The sequence below is a fragment of the Apostichopus japonicus genome, chromosome 8 (genome assembly GCF_037975245.1).
Source record: "Apostichopus japonicus isolate 1M-3 chromosome 8, ASM3797524v1, whole genome shotgun sequence".
Lineage (NCBI taxonomy): Eukaryota > Metazoa > Echinodermata > Holothuroidea > Aspidochirotida > Stichopodidae > Apostichopus > Apostichopus japonicus.
The window spans coordinates 1425288-1434039 of record NC_092568.1 but is presented as its reverse complement, the minus strand read 5'-3'; the positions used below and the strand labels follow the sequence as shown (position 1 = coordinate 1434039).

The following is an 8752-nucleotide window of genomic DNA, read 5'->3' as shown; positions in this document are numbered from 1 at the left end:
CAACGTGTGGTGGCCGTAGTGCTACCTGGACTGGTACCGGGTCCAATGTGCGGTGGCCGTAGTGCTACTTTACCGGGTCCAATGTGCGGTGGCCGTAGTGCTACTTTACCGGGTCCAATGTGCGGTGGCCGTAGTGCTACCTGGACTGGTACCGGGTCCAATGTGTGGTGGCCGTAGTGCTACCTGGACTGGTACCAGGTCCAATGTGCGGTGGCCGTAGTGCTACCTGGACTGGTACCGGGTCCAATGTGCGGTGGCCGTAGTGCTACCTGGACTGGTACCGGGTCCAATGTGCGGTGGCCGTAGTGCTAGCTGGACTGGTACCGGGTCCAGTGTGTGGTGGCCCTAGTGCTACCTGGACTGGTACCGGGTCCAATGTGTGGTGGCCGTAGTGCTACCTGGACTGGTACTGGGTCCAATGTGCGGTGGCCGTAGTGCTACCTGGACTGGTTTCGGGTCCAATGTGTGGTGGCCGTAGTGCTACTTGGACTGGTACCGACCCTTTGACTTTTGTCATTCTTTCATAGCATCTCTATCATTAAAGATATAATGACGATTGTAATTTTAACATGTCCTTTATTCTGATTGTGAAAAAACAATTCAAATAACAAGCAAGCAATGAGTTTTTTAATATGATATTTTAACTTTTATACCTAAGTAATGCCCCCCCCCCCCTTTTCTTTTAAAATACAGTCTGTATTTTTAGTAGTAAACTTTCACTTGCCAGTTACCAAAAACATTCCGGCCCTAGTGTAAGAATTCAGTATAATAGCTTGATTGCCACGGTATAATCTCTTCTGAATAAAATTGATTGTTTCTTGCCCCCCCCTCATTTAAGCCTTAAAGAGATTTAGTTTTTTGAACCTGTCACCTTCCCCCGCTCATCATGAAATGTGCAAACATATCTTGACATGTGTCCCCCCTCCTCTCCCCCCCCCACCAATGGCAAATATTGCCTGCCACAGTTGCCTGCCCATAGATGTGCTCTTCAGTTATTAGAACAAGAATGAAGGGAAAACTTCATTTTCATATTTGTCACTTGTTCAATTATTCGAGTTGAGAAAGTCCAAAATTGGTGTTTCTGCACTTTATTGAGAGTACAATCATGTCACTTTGCTTTAGCAGTCAGGGAAACCTGAATAAGATGCCAAGATTCCATGGTACTAATCAAAACTGGTGACAGTTTTCACTAAAATGTGACATTGTTGAAGTGTACTTCTATGAACAGGAAAGAAAACTTTTACGGAGTTAAATCGACGATTAGGCATTCGAGGTATTAAACTGAGATCTGAAATCCTTTAACAAGTTGTTAGAATCTATGAAAGATTGATGGAAAAACAAAGTCAGCTGTTCAGTTTTGCAGCAGATAAATGATCAATGCAGTTAAGAGTTCTTTTAAGATTGATCAATATTTGAATATCTATCAATATGATTGATCAAGTAAGGAGGACCGTTGAAGGTTATTTACCAGTTGGGTTATAGAAGGTTTGTGATGGATCGATTAGTCCTGATCGATAAGGCCCTGTTCCCCTTGGCATCTGGATTGAACCCACTGACGTGTGTCCCTACTGAATATGACACCATAGTGGGTGGTGTTTATCGTGTCTTTCCATTGTATATCTAGAACGCTTGCTGGAATGTGACAAGAAGTAACGATATTGTCGTAAAGGGTATGTGATGAACAAAACTACTCCGTTCAAGAAGCTATGAACAAGTTGTGTAGAATTATTGATATGATGGTTTTGAAAGTATAGGCTTGGTGTAACAGCCGTTTGTTTAGGCTGCAATATGCACCTAATCATTCAAGCGATCACACTCCTCGGGAATTAAAACGCTTCATGTTTAGACAATATTCTGCACTATTTCAGATCACTCAAACAGTTTTTTGCTTTACATCGCCTAGTATTGACCAATACATGGTACAAATATAAATGAAGAGGCTTCATGTTTAGATCCAGGGGTGTCCTTTTATACCGAGAGAGTTTAGATCCGGGTGTGTCCTTTGATAAGATAAGGTTTAGATCTGGGGTGTCCTTTGATGCTGAGAGTGTTAAAGTTGAATGTATCCTTGGCTACTGATAGTGTTAACATACGGTGTGTCCTTTGATACTGTTTAGATCTGGTGTGTCCTTTGATAGTGAGAGCATTTAGATCTGGGGTGTCCTTTGATAAAGATAGCGGTTAGAACTGGGGTGTTGAGCTTGCTGCTGTAGGAGCACGGAGTGTATATATATAAATATATATACTGGATGTTGTTTGGCAAGCTTATTGAAATGTTAACAACTATACAACAGTTTATGGTTTGTCAAGTGTTAACATCAGATGAGAACCAATGTCAGTCATGTTTTTGTTCGATATACAAGATTCTTTTCAGTGTTTTCATTTAACCATTTATGAGTTCCTTTTCATGGTTCCAGCTTTACCTATAAAAAATGTGTACAGATTTGACATGCTGAACCAACAGGCGAACTTTTTTTGTCATGAAAGATGGAATAAGTTTTCTGGAAAACTGTTTTGCAGTAGCTGATCAATTCTATTTGTGATCTTCTCTGCAGGTTATGTGTGATATAGAGAGTGGACAGTTGGTCAAAATAGCCCTGATTTTGGATTACTTATTTAACAGTAAGGGTAGTATGCTAGACGATTGAAGTTGATAGGGATTTGCATGTGGTTTATATGTTTGTAAGGTGATAAACTAGTTTTTGATGTCAAGGCTCTTCGACAAATGTTGCTAAAGTTCAGTACGTAGGTCATGATGGCGGCCTCATGGTAAACACAAAAATAAATAGGAAAGGGTAAGGTACTGTAAGTTCATAAATGTATATTTCATTTGTGTGTTAACTTAGAGGCCAAATTTGAAGCCCAAATCATATAATAACATGCTCACAAAATATAGAATTTTTAGGAAGCAAATGGGTGTGAATGTGATCATCTTTTGTTCGTTTAGTAAGCAGGTCTGACAGTTTATGCATATTTGCAATATTTGCAAATCAGAAACGGTGACCGCGCTCGACTTTTTCCTCCCTTTTGTTCTCTTTCCTTTCTTCCAATATTTCTTTCTTTATTCATAGAACTATCAATATATCGAGACAAAACTGTCATCTTCTTCTTCTTCCTCCTCTCGTATCCAATCTGTCTACGGTAAAGTTTGCAGACAGTAATCATTCAGGTTAAAAAAAGAAAAATCTGTTTTGAATGCATCAATGATAGATTGGTCTACTTGTCTCATTTTAAAGGGAAAAGTTGATTTTTGTCGTCATCAAAAGTGACTAAGGTCTGATTTGGTTTTTCTGTTATTTCATATCTGATAAACCATGTGATACCACTTAAATAGTCTTTACATAATGCTGCATTTGATAAACTTCTGGTGAATCGTCTACATATCTTTTTCTCTTTTTTTTTTTAATTTTTTTTTTATGATTTTGCTGTGTTGATTTACTCTCTTTGATCTGCTTCTAAGCATTCCAAATATTGTAATACCCATAAATATGGTAATAACCATGTCAAAGTTCATTTTATGAATATGCATGGCGATTGTGTTACACAAACAATTATGATACATCATGCAAGTCCTATCTCCACACATGATTTGTATGCTGCACTTCACACTAAAAAAACAAAAGGAAGCCTTGTTTATAATTATCAGGTTTAAATTAATCACTTTAATTCATCGGTATTGTTCTAATGTGTATCCATTATTTTTTGTCAATTTTGATTATATATATATATATAAAAAAAAAATTAATGAAAACAACAGTACATCTTGATTAAATATTTGTTGCTCTAAACTGATAAGAGTGTGAAAACTCAAAATTGTTGGTAAAAGAAAATATTAACTAATTTGAACCCTGCTAGTGACTATGCAGGATTTTATGATGGGAGAGTGACCACGTTTTGACAAACCAAATAAACTTTTTCAAATGTTTACCCACAGCCGATTTATGGCCATATCTCTGACTTCCATTATGTCAATATCTTCATTGACATGTTCTTCATTGTACCTTAATTTAATGAAACTTTCAAAATATCTATTAATATATTTTTATTTTTTTTTAAATAGGAAAATATTTGTTACAATAGCAGTATAGCACACAATATTTGTCAGGAAGGAAGATGTTGATTTGAAGAATCCCGAGCAAAAATGAAATCTCGAATTTTAACAGATTGCACCATCACATTTATTACCTCAGTCAGTGGTTTTTATACTTGACGACAAATGCAAGGTGACGTTACTTTGATTTCATGCTCTCGCCTCTGTCTCTCTCTCTCAGATTCTTCATCTCTCCATCTCGGCTGACTGTAAAGACTACTAACGTGCAAACTTGATTCTCTTTATTCTTTATTGTCTTGTACAGTAGTTCTTTCTTCTGCCTTTTTTCCCACTGTTTGATTTTGTTTTCTATCATTTTTCTTATTTTTTTCCCCCTTCCATGTCAGATAGAACAAAAATTTAAATATTTGAGGGAGGAGAAAGTTAGATTGGGTGGTTTAAAATTTGGCAAGACATTTGTATTCTTGTAGCTTGTGTTTTCTACCTGTTCTTGTAATATGAACCTGTAACATAATAAAATATAGTTAGGACTTATCATCATTTTAATGATTCTTCTTTCCTTTTCTTTTTGTTTAATTCATTTTTGTTTTGTTAAATTTTCTTTTTCGTTACTTAGTATACCTTGTTTTCATGCTGTGTTATGCTCTGCTGGAATATGCCAATGGGCTATATAGCGGCATGGGGCACAACCACATATACTTCTGAGGGGCTTTAGCCCCTCCTCCTCACCCATGCAATAAAACATCAGGGAAATCACACACCCTTCACCCTCCCCTCCCCCTCCTTCCACTGACAGCCATACTTAGTGTACAGCACATAAATATATAACATGTATATGTGGTACAACCTAAACAGTCAAAAAATTCTTCAACATAATTTCAAGATAAAGAATAAAAAATAAAGCACCATTTTGAGTCTAAGCACCCTCCAATTTGCCAAAATTTCTGAAAGGTGACGGACCACCTCTACCTTTAGACCCCTCTCTTGGAATATCCCCCAGTCCCATCCCTTGTTCAAATATTGTGGTTGTGTCCCTGATAGATGTTAACCTTTGACCCAACCAGAATGCATTTAGGTTGATGCTAGTATTGCCCAATTGATGTACTTTACAGGCACCAGTTGAAGCTTCGAGACGGCTATAGCCATCCAACCAAGTGACTTCATTTGACTAGTCAATTTCGGCAGAATATGTTCCACAGTCCTACTTGAGTAGGCTGTAAAGAAGGAACACAAACCAATTCTGGTGGTCCAAATGTGGACCATTGAAAAACCTTGTTTTTAGAGAATCATTATTCGAGATAGGAATACACTAGAGAGCTTCCCATAGCTTTATTTTGCACATAAGACAGCCTGCATCAATAAACAAAATTTTTCCGAGGGGGTCACATGGTCTTTTTTTTTTTTTTGTCTTCAAAGATTTGTTTACATTCAAAAAACCGGTCGTTTTGACCTTTTTTTCAAAAAAGTATTGAGAACAGTGAAAACTTTCAAGTCAACTGCCCCTATTTCATACAACTAGCTAAGACATACAAGGAATCAAATCAGGAGCCTCACAGGCATATGTAGAGGGATGGCTCTATATTTGGAGAAAATATGTCAAAAAGTACATTTTTTCGGTCTAAATTAGGGCCAAAACACGGAACATTTTCCGGAATTATTTCTCCAGAATGCCTCACCCTACAGAGTAGATTTTTAGCTCTCCAGAAGCGCCACACTGAAACGCTGGGCTACATAGAAAAAAATTAGCAATAGCGCCTCCACTTTGTGAGAAATCCATAGCAATTCAACTCGAGCATTTCTACGGTATAGAATTTCGGTCAGCCACAGTTAGGGTCAATGCAATCACTCACGATCTGGCTGAAGTTGGCGAACAATAAGAGCGACCAATAGTAGCGAACAATAAGAGCGACCAATAAGGGCGACCAAAAAATGCTAGAAAGTGCAAATGATACTACGGAGTTGTGTAGTGGCCTTCGTAATGGGCCATGTGGCAAAAATGATGTGTTTAAAGCAAATTGAATGATCGAATGCTTTCAATCGATTGCAATTAGGAGGGAAAGACAGGCTTTTGGACGTTCCATGCATTAAATAATTTATTATAAGAGATTCAAACCCGACAAACTCGTAATTATGGAACGGGGTATAAAATATCCCCAAAGTCAGGGTATGGCCTAACTCATTATCATGGTAAAGCAAAATTATAGCTCTTAAAATATCAGACCTGCCCCGAATATCAGCGAAAAGCGTAAGTTTAGGGTAAAAGATAATACATTTGGAAACAAAGCTTAATGGGAAACATGAAGAAGGGTGGGGTGAATGTTAAAGCTGACATTACACTCTACCAAATTATGTCAACAACCGTGAGGGACGATGTCGGGCAGGGGGTTATTAACAATTAACTCGGCAACTAAAAGTAAAACGTAGCATATATATACTGTTATTCAAAACCACATCTGGCAAACAAATAAAATCTGTAACTCAGTATCATGGGGAGCAAAAACGTAGCTGACGTCACCAGCTATCACCCCATACCAACAAACCTCGGGGGACGGTATCATTTAGGGTGTTATAAAACACCCAAACTCGACGTAAAGTCGCACTTACAGTTTAAATACGGTTTTTGAACACATTTTTTGGCTAACAAATCCAATCTGTAACTCAGTATCATTGGGGTCCCCATGGTAGCTGACGTCACCCTCTATCACCCCATACCAACAAACCTCGGGGGACGGTATCATTTTAGGGTGTTATTAACACCCAAACTCGACGCAAAGTCTCATTTACAGTTTAAATACGGTTTTTCAACACGATTTTTGGCTAACAAATCAAATCTGTAACTCAGTATCATTGGGGTCCCCAAAGTAGCTGACGTCACCCTCTATCACCCCATACTAACAAACCTCGGGGGACGGTATCATTTAAGGTGTTATTAGCACCCAAACTCGACGCAAAGTGGCATTTACAGTTTATATACGGATTTTCAACACGATTTTTGGCTAACAAATCAAATCTGTAACTCAGTATCATTGGGGTCCCCATGGTAGCTGACGTCACCAGCTATCACCCTATACCAACAAACCTCGGGGGACGGTATCATTTAGGGTGTTATTAACACCCAAACTCGACGCAAAGTGGCATTTACAGTTTATATACGGATTTTCAACACGATTTTTGGCTAACAAATCAAATCTGTAACTCAGTATCATCGGGGAGCAAAAACGTAGCTGACGTCACCAGCTATCACCCCATACCAACAAACCTCGGGGGACGGTATCATTTAGAGTGTTATTAACACCCAAACTCGACGAAAAGTATCATCTACAGTTTAAATACGGTTTTTCAACATGATTTTTGGCTAACAAATCAAATCTGTAACTCAGTATCATTGGGGTCCCCATGGTAGCTGACGTCACCAGCTATCACCCCATACCAACAAACCTCGGGGGACGGTATCATTTAGGGTGTTATTAACACCCAAACTCGACGAAAAGTATCATCTACAGTTTAAATACGGTTTTTCAACACGACTTTTGGCTAACAAATCAAATCTGTAACTCAGTATCATTGGGGTCCCCAAAGTAGCTGACGTCACCCTCTATCACCCCATACCAACAAACCTCGGGGGACGGTATCATTTATGGTGTTATTAACACCCAAACTCGACGCAAAGTGGCATTTACAGTTTATATACGGTTTTTCAACACGATTTTTGGCTAACAAATCAAATCTGTAACTCAGTATCATCGTTGAGCAAAAACGTAGCTGACGTCACCAGCTATCACCCCATACCAACAAACCTCGGGGGACGGTATCATTTAGATTGTTATTAACACCCAAACTCGACGAAAAGTATCATCTACAGTTTAAATACGGTTTTTCAACACGATTTTTGGCTAACAAATCAAATCTGTAACTCAGTATCATTGGGGTCCCCATGGTAGCTGACGTCACCCTCTATCACCCCATACCAACAAACCTCGGGGGACGGTATCATTTAGGGTGTTATTAACACTCAAACTCGACGAAAAGTATCATCTACAGTTTAAATGAGGTTTTTCAACACGATTTTTGGCTAACAAATCAAATCTGTAACTCAGTATCATTGGGGTCCCCATGGTAGCTGACGTCACCCTCTATCACCCCATACCAACAAACCTCGGGGGACGGTATCATTGATGGTGTTATTAACACCCAAACTCGACGCAAAGTCTCATTTACAGTTTATATACGGTTTTTCAACACGATTTTTGGCTAACAAATCAAATCTGTAACTCAGTATCATTGGGGTCCCCAAAGTAGCTGACGTCACCCTCTATCACCCCATACCAACAAACCTCGGGGGACGGTGTCATTTAAGGTGTTATTAACACCCAAACTCGACGCAAAGTCTCATTTACAGTTTAAATACGGTTTTTCAACACGATTTTTGGCTAACAAATCAAATCTGTAACTCAGTATCATTGGGGTCCCCAAAGTAGCTGACGTCACCAGCTATCACCCCATACCAACAAACCTCGGGGGACGGTATCATTTAGAGTGTTATTAACACCCAAACTCGACGAAAAGTCGCATTTACAGTTTATATACGGTTTTTCAACACGATTTTTGGCTAACAAATCAAATCTGTAACTCAGTATCATTGGGGTCCCCATGGTAGCTGACGTCACCCTCTATCACCCCATACCAACAAACCTCGGGGGA

At 39.0% G+C, this 8752-nt stretch overlaps 1 long non-coding RNA gene across 1 annotated transcript; it reads right to left on the bottom strand.

Annotated features, from left to right (window-relative positions):
* Positions 1–300: 300 nt before the first annotated feature.
* LOC139971215 (uncharacterized) lies at positions 301–5896 on the bottom strand. The gene is made up of 2 exons (XR_011794336.1): positions 485–5896; positions 301–398 (listed from the first exon to the last, which is right to left on the bottom strand). It is a non-coding gene; the product is annotated as an uncharacterized lncRNA (long non-coding RNA).
* Between the last annotated feature and the right edge of the window lie 2856 nt (positions 5897–8752).